Source organism: Lithobates pipiens, unplaced genomic scaffold, assembly GCF_037356315.1.
Source record: "Lithobates pipiens isolate NorthernLeopardFrog02 unplaced genomic scaffold, aLitPip1_a1.2 Scaffold_10, whole genome shotgun sequence".
NCBI classification, from domain to species: domain Eukaryota; kingdom Metazoa; phylum Chordata; class Amphibia; order Anura; family Ranidae; genus Lithobates; species Lithobates pipiens.
Window position 1 is genome coordinate 108,344,927 of NW_027507686.1, and position 12,476 is coordinate 108,357,402.

A 12,476-nucleotide genomic window follows, 5' to 3' on the forward strand; every position below is an offset into this window, starting at 1 on the left:
GACTTACAAACTACATTCTCCAAACCACAGAAGGACAGAATACTCTTTTTCGCCCATAAGTCGTCACTCTGCAGTAAATATCAGGAGATATCATATAAGCTGATCACACGCTGGTATCATACACCGGTGGTGTTGGCCAAAATATTCCCCGGTCAATCTGACCGCTGCTGTTGCTGTGGGCAACAGGCTGGCACCATTCTCCACATTTTCGGGGAATGTCCTAAATTACAAACATTCTGGCAGCCTGTCCTGAGACTCATCCACAAGTTCACAGACATTTCCTTAGCCAATGATCCTGCAGCAGTTCTTCTCAATCTAACTCCTATGTCGAGAAAGCGTTATCATAAGTCCTTACTTAAACATCTCCTCAATGCAGCTAGGGCCTGCATCCCAAGTCAGTGGAAAGAGCAATCTGCTCCAATGGTGACCCAGTGGTTCGCAAGGGTAAATGATATTGAACGAATGGAAGACTTGACTGCCACAATGAGGGATAAAACGGAGGAGCATGGGAACAGATGGTTCTACTGGACCCAGTTTCGCTTTTCGGAAGAATACCTCCGCGAGACATAGTAAGCTCATGGTGATCATTGGAGATCGCTGTTCCAAACGTTGGACAGCTGATGAGCTGGTGAGCCGAGGGCATCTCTTGCTCCCTGGGAGGGGACCCCATCCTATCCACTCTACCCACGACACCCCCTTACCCCTTCTTTTCCTTTTCTGCCATTTCCTTCCCCAATCTTCTCTTTCCCCTTCTCCCTCCTTTCAGTTCTACTATTTCCCTTCTTAACTCAAAAAAGGGAAAAGAAAATGGTATGTTCCGACCCCATTTGACTACTACACAATACTCTTCCCCTATCTATGGATATCTAAACTCTTCGAGGGTAGCAGGGCTAGTATCAATAATATTTTAAGTGGTAGAGGATCCCAACGAGATGGAGCTTTAATCTCATCTTGATATGACCGCAAAGCTGTACACGTGCTATTCTCCTCGGACTTCTTACCATTGGCTCTGATATCCATGCAATATGATTGTTTGTTTGTAACTATTTGTATCACAGATTCTGTGAAGTTGCCTTTGCATTGTATGTCGCATACTACTAAATAAAAATAAAAATAAAAAAAAAGAAGCCTATGGCACCTGGTATTACCAGGCGGTCTCCCATCCAGGTACTAACCAGGCCTGACACTGTTTAGCATCTGAGATCAGACGAGATTGGGCGCTTTCAGGGTGATGGGGCCGTAGGTGATCTCTTTGGGCACTCTCAACCCTCTTGACAAATGCCAAGATGGTCACCTTGAGATACAAGTGAAAAAAAACAGGTCAATGTCAACAACGTAAAAAGAAGAATACGGCACCTGGTATTCCAACGCCATCTCCCATCCAGGTACTAACTAGGCCCAACCCTTCTTAGCCTCAGAGAAGAGAAGAGATAGGGCTCTTTCAGGGTGATGCTGCTGTAAGCGATCTCTTTGGGCACTCTCAACCCTCTTGACAAATGCCAAGATGGTCACTTTGGGAAACAAGCAAAAAAAAAAAAAACGAATCAACGCCAACAACATAAAAAGAAGCCTACAATAACTGGTATTCCCAGGTGGTCTCCCATCCAGGTACTAACCAGGCCCGACTCTTCTTAGCCTCCAAGATCAGACGAGATTGGGTGCTTTCAGAGTGATGTGGCCATAGGCAATCTCTTCAGGCACTCTCAACCCTCTTGACAAACACCAAGATGGTCACTTTGGGAAATAAGGGAAAAAAAAAAGGTCAACGCCAACAACATAAAAAGAAGTCTACGACACCTGGTATTCCCAGGCAGTCTCCCATCCAGGTACTAACAAGGCCCGAATCTTCTTAGCCTCCAACATCAAACGAGATCGGGTGCTTTCAGGGTGATGTGCCCGTAGGCAATCTCTTCAGGCACTTTCAACCCTCTTGACAAACGCCAAGATGGTCACCTTGGGAAACAAGCAAAAAAATAAAAATAAGTCGGAAGCTAGAGACAATACGGCCCGAGTCCTCAATTTAATCCATGCGGCGCATGTACAGGGAAGGCCCTTGCTTATGTTGTCAACGGAAGCGGAGAAGGCCTTTGACAGGGTGGCCTGGCACTTTATGCAGGCCACCCTGGAACATATAGGTCTTGGCCCCAACATGATGAGCTGGGTAATGTCGCTTTACTCCACACCGTCGGCAGCGGTACGGGTGACCGAGTGGTGCTCGGACTCTTTTCCCATCACTAATGGGACGAGGCAGGGGTGCCCTCTGTCTCCCCTAATTTTAATTCTGACACTGGAACCACTTATGTGTCACGTTCGGAATGACTCGAATATTACTGGCATATCCAAACCCTCGGCACACCACAAAATTGCGGCGTACGCTGACGATCTAATTTTTTCCGTCTCCAATCCACACATTTTGCTTCCTAAAATACTTGCGTCTCTACAGCGACACGGCAGCCTATCAAACTATAAAAACAATTGCGCCAAGTCGGCTGTATTGAATATATTGGTCCCCGATGGTGAGGCCAAGAGGCTCCACTCCGCTTTTCCATTCTACTGGGCTGAAAAATCTATACGTTACCAGGGCGTTGACATCGCAGCGGATTTAGCGCAATTGTACCCGCTTAATTTTGTCCCTCTCCTGGATAGACTGAAATCTGATTTGGGAAACTGGCATGTTTTAACACTGACCTGGTTCGGGCGCTGTAATGCATTCAAAATGACGGCCCTCCCTCGGATCTTATACATGTTCCAGACATTACCGATCCGGTTACCCCCAATTTTTTTCAGACAACTGCAGGTGCTGCTCCGGGACTTTATTTGGGCGCGCAAACCGCCCAGATCCCGTTTGCAATTGCTTGCCAGACCAAAGGACAAGGGGGGTCTGGGTCTCCCAGATCTCATACAATACTACAGAGTGACTCTGCTAGCGAGAGTCGTTGATTGGCATTGTAATGGCCCACACAAGCAGTGGGTGGAGATGGAGATTGAGGATGGATCCATTCCCCTATTGACCTCCCCGTGGCTCCTGTCCTCCCTACCAAAAGACCTCAGAGGTCACCCCGTAGTGAGAGCTACATTGGCTGTTGTGCGGAGGTTGTTCCGCTGCACACACATTGCTCCCCTGCCATCACCAATGACTCCGGTTATAGGTAATCCAGACTTCCCACCGGGATTTACCAACAAGAAACTGCGACAGTTGACAGTGGTGGGGAAACAGCGTCTGGGAGAGGTGTGGCCCTCAGGAGGGCTCCCGACCACGCAAACTGTCGCCGAGCTTTCTGAACCTCCGCTTGACTTGTTTAGTGCTTATCAACTTCGTCACTTTCTTCTGGCCATACAAAGGGCCCCCTACACTCCTAGAGACCTGACACCCTATGAATCCATCTGTCACAAAAGGGAACCTGGGCGACACACCCTCTCCCTCCTGTACAACCTATTGAGTAGTCAGGAAGAGGAGTCGACCCCCACCATTTATCCACAAATAGGAGAGGGACTTAGGCATCACATTTACCCCACAACAGATAGGGAAGATCCTGACCTTAGTACATAAAGCAGACCAATATCAAGAATCAGGATACAAGATAGTCTCACGCTGGTATAGAGTCCCATACCTTCTGAATAAAATGGATAGATCGATCCCGGATGTTTGTTGGAGGTGAAATTCGGATACGGGGACCATGGGACACCTTTTCTGGGCATGCCCGGCCTTGAGGAACTTTTGGGTTCCCAGCAGCGTGCCTTCTACACTTGACCGAACAGCCTGTTCGAAAATACAAAAAAACCCTCATGATGCAACTCCTGAATGCCGCCCGGGCCTGCATTCCCGCACTGTGGAGGCAGCCTCAGCCCCCATCCAAGGTGCTGTGGTATTCCAAAGTCAATCATATTCTCCGGATGGAAGAATTGACCGCCACCCTTCACAACACTGAAGAGGCATTTAGTGTTACATGGAGGCCCTGGAGGTATTTTACTGGTACTCGAGACTACATTCGGGAGGTGAGCAGTGCCTCTGTCCCAGAAAATGACTGAACATCTAACGTTTACCTACGTAGGCCATGTCTGCCCTGGGTGGCTTTCCCTCCCTCCCTTTTTGTCTTTATTTTTCTTTTTTTCCCCGCCGCCATCCCCCCACCTCCTCTCTCTCTGTCTTTGCACTCTCTTCTTCCCCCGTCCTCCCTTTTGACTATGCCTTGTCTCCTTACTAGCCTTCGGGACCCAGAAGAACCCCAGGGTTCTGGACATGACCGGCTCATATTTTACTCTGGTTCACGTAGGTCATGATAAGCTGGCTCGCTGTGGTCCCAGTTGTTCTCCATGATTACATTTGTCCGAACGGAGCTGCACTAGTTATACTGTACTACATGTCGGAGGTGGGGTTTCTCTCTTTTCTGCATGAAACTGTAGGACTCCCCTCTTAGAACCCAGAGTTATTTGGCTGCCTATTTTTTTTTACCATGTAATTGTGACCCTGGGTCATGCTGTATGGTTGACTGTTATATTTATGTTGTTCTACTTAATAAAAGAATAATAAAAATAAAAAAAATAAGTCAATGCCAACAACTTAAAACTAAAGCCTATGGCATCGAGAGGTCCCAACCCTGCTTAGCCTCTGAGATCAAATGCACGCTCAACCCTCTTGACAAACGCCAAGATGGTCACCTTGGGAAACAAACAAAAAAAACAAGTCAATGCCAACAACATAAAAAGAAGCCTGCGGCATTTGGAAAACCCAAGCGGTCTCCCATCCAGGTACAAACCAGGCCCAACCCTGCTTAGCCTCTGAGACCAAACGAGATTGGGCGCTTTCAGGGTGTTGTGCCCGTAGGCAATTTCTTTGTGCACTCTCAACCCTTGGCCTCTCAACTACATTCCCTTGGCCTCCGAGATTCTGCGCTTTCCTGGTTCTCTGCCTATCTATCACAGCGCTCCTTCAGTGTCACCTACAACTCTGTATCCTCCTCTCCATTGCCCCTTTCTGTGGGGGTCCCCCAAGGCTCTGTTCTTGGACTCCTTCTCTTCTCTATTTATACCTCCTCCCTTGGTCACCTGATAACCGCCCACGGCTTCCAATACCACTTATACGCCGATGACACCCAAATCTATCTGTCTACTTCTCACCTCACTCCTTCAGTCTCCTCTCGCATTACTAACCTGTTAACTGACATATCAGCGTGGATGTCACACCATTTCCTTAAACTAAACCTCTCTAAAACTGAGCTATTAATAATCCCACCTGCACATGCCCCCCTCCATGACTTTTCCATCAAAATCAACAATGCAACCATCAGGCCCTCCCCTCACGCCAGGGTACTAGGTGTAACTCTAGACTCTGACTTTTCATTTCAGCCCCAAGTCCAATCGTTGTCAAAAGTTTGTAGATTTCACCTCCGTAATATCTCTAAAATTTGCCCCTTTTTAACAATTAAAACTACCAAGATCCTCATTCACTCCCTTGTTATCTCTCGCCTTGACTATTGCAACTCCCTTCTCATTGGCCTGCCTCTCCATAGGCTATCTCCTCTTCAGTCTATCATGAATGCTGCTGCCAGACTTATCCACCTTACCAACCGCTCAGTGTCTGCCAACCCTCTCCTCCAATCCCTACACTGGCTCCCAATCACCCAGCGAATTAAATTCAAAATACTAACCACCACATACAAAGCCATTCACAACTCTGCCCCGAGCTCTGTCTCCAACTAATCTCCTACCACTTCCATAAACTCATACCACTTCCATAAACTTCCATAAACTTCCATAAACTCATTCCCAACAATTATAACCTTCTGTACCACCTGCCCACCCTTTTAGATTGTAAGCTCTTCTGAGCAGGGTCCTCTTAATCCTCTTGTATTTAATTGTATTGTAACTGTATTGTCTCCCTTTTATATTGTAAAGTGCTGCGTAAATTGCTGGCGCTATATAAATCCTGAATAATAATAATAATAATACTAACCCTCTTGACAAATGCCAAGATGGTCACCTTGGGGAACAAGGGAAAAAAAACAGGTCAAAGCCAACAACATAAAAAGAATCCTACGGCATCCTGTATTCCCAGGCGATCTCCCAATCAAGACACTAACCAGGCCAGATCTTTCTATGTCACCTGGTCTTCTCAGGCAGTCTCCCATCCAGGTACTAACCAGGCCTGACGCTGCTAAGCCTCTGAAATCAGACGAGATCGGGTGCTTTCAGGGTGATGTGGCCGTAAGCATTCTCTTCAAGACACGCCCAACCCTCTTGACAAACGCCAAGATGGTCGCCTTGAGAAACAAGCGAAAAAAACAGTTCAAAGCCAACAACATAAAAAGAAGCCTATGGCACGGGGCGTGGCCTGGACAGCAATGGAGTAGGACGCTTGTGACCTGAGCTCCGCTCCTACCGCGATCTCCTGTAGTGATCCTGGGTGCCCACTAACTGTTTTACCTACGATTTTACCGGTGTAATACCCGCTACCTTCTTGTGTATACATTGGGACGATGTCTCCGACGAAGAAGCAGTCTGCAGCGGCGGCATCTCTTGAACAGTTCCGGCGGGACCATGAGGGCCAACATGGCGGACAGTCCACTCCGGCTGCAGAACCTGCTACCTCAGACACGGCGAAGGTGCTTGAGGCAATTTCTACCTGCCAGACCACACTGACAACTAAACTTGAGGAGGTTAGGGTGGATGTCTCACTTATCCGACAGGACATGGCTAAACTGCGTGACAGAGTGAAGGAAACTGAAAACCGGATCAGTCAGGCCGAAAATGTCCTGTTCCCTCTGCAGCATGCCCAAGAGGATGTGCAAAGGCAGCTCCAGCAGCTGGCCCAGAAACAGGGCGACCTTGAGAATAGGGCCCGCAGATCTAACCTCTGCTTTATCGGCCTGCCGGAGGGCTCCGAGGGGGCTGACCCGGTGACATTTTTGGAATCTCTCCTGATTAAGGCCTACGGTAGGGAAGGGTTCTCTACCTCATTTATTATTGAAAGGGCCCACAGAATGCCTGCCCGCCCGCTGCCGGAAGGGGCACCTCCTCGCACGTGCATTGCTAAGCTGTTAAATTACCGGGATAGGGATGCCATCCTTCGCCTTACTCGTGAAATAGGGAACATCCCGTTTCAGAACGGACATATCTCAGTGTTTCCTGACTTCTCCGCAGAAGTTCAAAAACGTTGTTCCCGATTCGTGGAAGTCAAGAGGCGCCTTAGGGCACCTCACCTCAAGTACGCCATGTTGTACCCGGCCAGCGAAGACTTAGGGGACGAATGGGGGTTTTTCTTTACTACTAATCAGGGGACGGCTCCGGTTGACTGTACCTGGGAGGCTTTTAAACTGCACGTACGCTCCAATTTAACACACCGGATTAACCGGTTGAAGCGTACCTCCAAGACTTTGCTATCTAATGCCCTACGGGAGCTGGACTCGGTGACCACTGACTTCACTACTGACCCCACACCTGCTAAGGCCCAGGTATTACGTCACCACACAAGGCTAGTAGATCACCTCCACATTGAACAGGCTAAGCAAAAGTTGTTTTTTGTTAAGCAACGGGTGTTTGAACAAGGAGAGAGGGCGGGAAAGTTGCTGGCCTACTTGGCGCATCGGGACTCCAAGCCCCCGGTGGTGGTTTCGTTGACTGACAATGGGGGTGAGGAGGTGACTGATCCACCAACAGTGGCCACCATGTTTCGTGCTTACTATGCTGCCCTTTATGAGTCGCAGGAGCATAGGCCGAGAACTGAGACGGGGGCGTACCTCCGAGATATCTCTCTTTCCTACCTGTCTGAGGCTCAGGTTGAGTCTCTTGAGGCCTCGATATCGGCAGATGAGATTAGGCTAGCGGTGGCATCCCTTACAACGGCTAAGGCCCCTGGACTGGATGGTATTCCCCTGGATTTCTATGCCCACTACTCTGAGACACTAGTGCCAGAATTGTTGAGATTATATACACACATATTTGACTCCGGTTCCCTACCTGATACTCTACGGCAGGCAATTATTATAGTGATACCCAAGCCAGGAAAGGATACCCACTCCCCGGATTCCTATCGCCCCATCTCGCTGCTCCAAGCAGATATAAAAATTTTGGCTAAAGTCCGAACGGAGCTGCATTTATTATACTGTACTACATGTCCGAGGTGGGTTTTCTCTCTTTTCTGCATGAAACTCTAGGACTCCCCTCTGAGAACCCAGAGTTATTTGGCTGCCTATTTTTTGTTACCATGTAATTGTGACCCTGGGTCATGCTGTATGGTTGACTGTTATATTTATGTTGTTCTACTTATACTTAATAAAAGAATAAAACAAAAAAAAAAATAAGTCAATGCCAACAACTTAAAAAAAAGCCTATGGCATCGAGAAATCCCAGGCGGTCTCCCATCCAGGTACTAACCAGGTCCCAACCCTGCTTAGCCTCTGAGATCAAATGAGATTTGGCTCTTTCAGGGTGATGCAGCCATAGTAGATTTTTTCAGGCACGCTCAACCCTCTTGACAAACGCCAAGATGGTCACCTTGGGAAACAAACAAAAAAAACAAGTCAACGCCAACAACATAAAAAGAAGCCTACCGCACCTAGTATTTCCAGGCGGTCTCCCATCCAGGTATTAACAAGGCGCGACCCTTTCTAGCCTCTGAGATCAGCGGAGATTGGGCGCTTTCAGGGTGATGTGCCTATAGGCAATCTCTTTGGGCACTCTCATCCCTCTTGAAAAATGCCAAGAGAGTCACCCTGGGAAAAAAGCAAAAAAAAAACAGGTCAACGTCAACAACATAAAAAGAAGAATACGGCACCTGGTATTCCAAGGCCGTCTCCCATTCAAGTACTAACTAGGCCCAACCCTTCTTAGCCTCTGAGATCAGAAGAGATAGGGTGCTTTCAGGGTGATGCGGCTGTAAGCGATCTCTTTAGGCACTCTCAACCCTCTTGACAAATGCCAAGATGATCACTTTGGGAAACAAGCGAAAAAAACAGGTCAACACCAACAACATAAAAATAAGCCTGCGGCATCTGGAAAACCCAGGTGGTCTCCCATCCAGGTACAAACCAGGCCCAACCCTGCTTAGCCTCTGAGACCAAACGAGATTGGGCGCTTTCAGGGTGTTGTGCTCGTAGGCAATTTCTTTGTGCACTCTCAACCCTCTTGACACATGCCAAGATGGTCACTAGTGTATACAGATAGGCTAGATTATACAGAATAACGTCCTGGGTATGCAGAGATGGAGGCTAGGGTATACAGAGAGAGAGGCTAGAGTATGCATACTTGCTAGTGTTTACAGGCGGACTAGTGTATACAGAAGACCAGTTAGTTTATACAGAGAGGCAAATGTGTACAAAAGACAGGCTAGTGTATACAGATAGGCTAGATTATACAGATAGGCTAGATTATACAGAAGAACGTCCTGGTATGCAGAGATGGAGGCTAAGGTATACAGAGAGAGGCTAGAGTACGCATACTTGCTAGTGTATACAGATGGACTAGTGTATACAGAGGGCCGGCTAGTTTATACAGAGAGGCTAATGTGTACAAAAGACAGGCTAGTGTATACAAATAGGCTAGATTATACAGATAGGCTAGATAATACAGAAGAACGTCCTGGTATGCAGAGATGGAGGCTAAGGTATACAGAGAGAGGCTAGAGTACGCATACTTGCTAGTGTATACAGATGGACTAGTGTATACAGAGGGCCGGCAAGTTTATACAGAGAGGCTAATGTGTACAAAAGACAGGCTAGTGTATACAAATAGGCTAGATTAAAGAGAAGAACGTCCTGGGTATGCAGAGATGGAGGCTGGGTTACACAGAGAGGCTAGTGTATGCAGGCTTGCTAGTGTATACAGACGGACTAGTGTATACAGTAGACCAGCTAGTTTATACAGGGAGGCTAATGTCTACAGAAGACCGGCTAGTGTATACACATTGGCTAGATTATAGAGAAGAACGTCCTGGGTATGCAGAGATGGAGGCTAAGGTATACAGAGAGAGAAGTTGGTTTACAAAGAGAGGCTAGTGTATGCAGACTTGCTAGTGTATACCGGTGGACTAGTGTATACAGAGAGGCTTGGGTATACAGAGAGCTAATGTATAAAGAGATGCTAGTGTATACAAAAGACAACCAAGAGTAGACAGTGAGGCTCGTGTATACAGAAGACCGGCTACAGAGAAGCTAATTTGTACAAAAGACAGGCTAGTGTATACAGATAGGCTAGATTATACAGAGGAAGGTCCTGGGTATGCAGAGATGGAGGCTAGGGAATCCAGAGAGAGACTGTGTTACACAGAGAGGCTAGAGTATGCAGAAGACCGGCTATTTTTTTTTACAGATAGGCTTACACTGTACACAGAGAGATTAATGTATACAGAAAAGCTAGCGTGTAAAGAAGACAGGACTTTATTTTTTGCTAATGCAACTACTTCTGAAACATGTAAAGTGCTTTTTTCATATTTTGGTGCTGTTAAAAAGTGGTGTGTTGTCAGTGGTGATATCAATGTGACAGTTAATGTGGAGAACTACAACTATACAAAATAGAGCAAAAGAGTGCTAAGTTTATTTTGTTAAGTCATTGACTGATAGACGATAAGTAATTGGCCGTTATTGATTTGGCAGTACATGGTTTATTTTGATGTAAGATAGTTTTATTCTCTACTTATAGCCGAGTTTTAGACGACTTTATTATTAGCATTATTATCATTATTCGCATTATTCATATATATTATGCAGAGTGTAAGTATTGCAGTGAGACGATATTGCTTTTGAAAGATTTGTATTATTATACATAGCATTGTTAGCAGACCAATAGGACAATTTACATGGCTTAATATTGCAGAGCGTAATTTATCAGGAAAGAGATCCAAAGCGTTAGTTGCAGTAGCTTCATAAAACTGAGAAATCGTTGCATTATAGAAAAATAACTCTAAAATTAATATTGAGACAGTATATACAGGTCGGGATTAAGTGGAAATACACGAAATAACAGCAACGACGTGTGTAGGTTTTTATCAATCAGGTTCATTACGTGTCTTTAATCATGTAGTGAATATACCCCAAATATAGCACAAGGATGAGAAAGCATAATAACTAACAGAGGATGACATGGCAAAAAGACAAACTGCATTAGAAATGTGAATATGAATTAGAGATGAAATCCCAATCCCCACGGTAAAGCAAAGTGTGATTAGCTGTACGTTAGCAGTTAAATATTCTGCAATAGCAGAGATTAAGTATTGCAGTCGAAATGAGATCGGAAGCGTTAGTTGCAGTAGCTCCAAAGTGACTGAGGAATAATTTCATTACTCTAAATGTAAAAGTTATCCCGGTAGCACTGAGTGGACTGATATTAGATAAGTTGTAGTACAAATTCAGTTTCCTATAGCAGAGAGATACCAGCTAAATATGAGACGAGCAATTAAACTGTTCACGGTAGCATTGCATTACTCTTAATATGTGCAGCGTGCCAAGAAGCAATAAGATGGTTTTGTATTACCCTAAAATTAGCAGTATACGTAATAAAGGTCAGTAGGTAACCTGGATTTAGACATAGCAAACTCTACAATCTAATTTAGCAAAATTAGAACGGATAATATTGAGACAGTATATAAAAGTCGAGTTTAAGTGGAAATACACAAAATATCTAGCTTACCTTTACATTGTTCAATAGAGCGTTGCAAAGTAATACCAAAGCAGAATGTCGGAATATCAATTAGATGAGATGATTGCTGTAATCATGAAATATCAGCAATGACTAGGTTTCTATCGGATGAGAAAGTATAATAACTGGCAAAGTATGACAATGGCAAAGAGACAAATTGCATTAGAGATGTGAGATAGATATGAAATGTCATTCCCCATTGGTTATTTACATGTAACCATTAATACAGTTAACGCGGCTACATACAGCAAAGTGTGAGCTAAGCAGCTAAATATTACTTAATATTGTACAGATTAAGTATTGCAGTTTAAAAGAGATCGGAAGCGTTAGTTGCAGTAGCTCCAAAATGACTGAGAAATCATTTCATTACTCTAAATGTAAACGTTATCCCGGTGAATGTAGTTGCAATATGTGTTATTAATGTAATCAAACTGTATTGCTATGCTTTGCTACTGCAACCACTTCTCAATAAAGTAAACCGTCCCACTGCTTTTCTCACATTTTGCTGCTGTTAAAAAATGTGTTGCAAGTGCTATGTGTTACAAATGGTTATCAGTGTCGTTAATGTGGAGAAGAAGTAATACACAAAATAGAGTCAGAAAGAGAATCCTATTGCATAGAGGTAGCGAGAGATGGTTGCATTGCTCTTAATGTGCAGTGTGTAAAAGGTTTTAAAAAGATGGTTTTGTGTGACTTTTGCTTTAGCTTAAAATTAGCTGTAGACATTATAACTTGTTACAATGATTTAGAGATAGTAATCTCTATAAAATAATAATAATAAGTATAGCAAAACAAGTTAGGAAAATATTGAGGCAGTATGTATAGGTCGAGATATAGTGAATACA

At 45.2% G+C, this 12,476-nt stretch overlaps 2 pseudogenes; both read right to left on the reverse strand.

Moving 5' to 3' along the window:
- Positions 1 to 1,126: 1,126 nt before the first annotated feature.
- LOC143953438 (5S ribosomal RNA) lies at positions 1,127 to 1,245 on the reverse strand (annotated as a pseudogene).
- Positions 1,246 to 1,567: 322 nt separating this feature from the next.
- Positions 1,568 to 1,686, reverse strand: LOC143945757 (5S ribosomal RNA; annotated as a pseudogene).
- Positions 1,687 to 12,476: the final 10,790 nt, after the last annotated feature.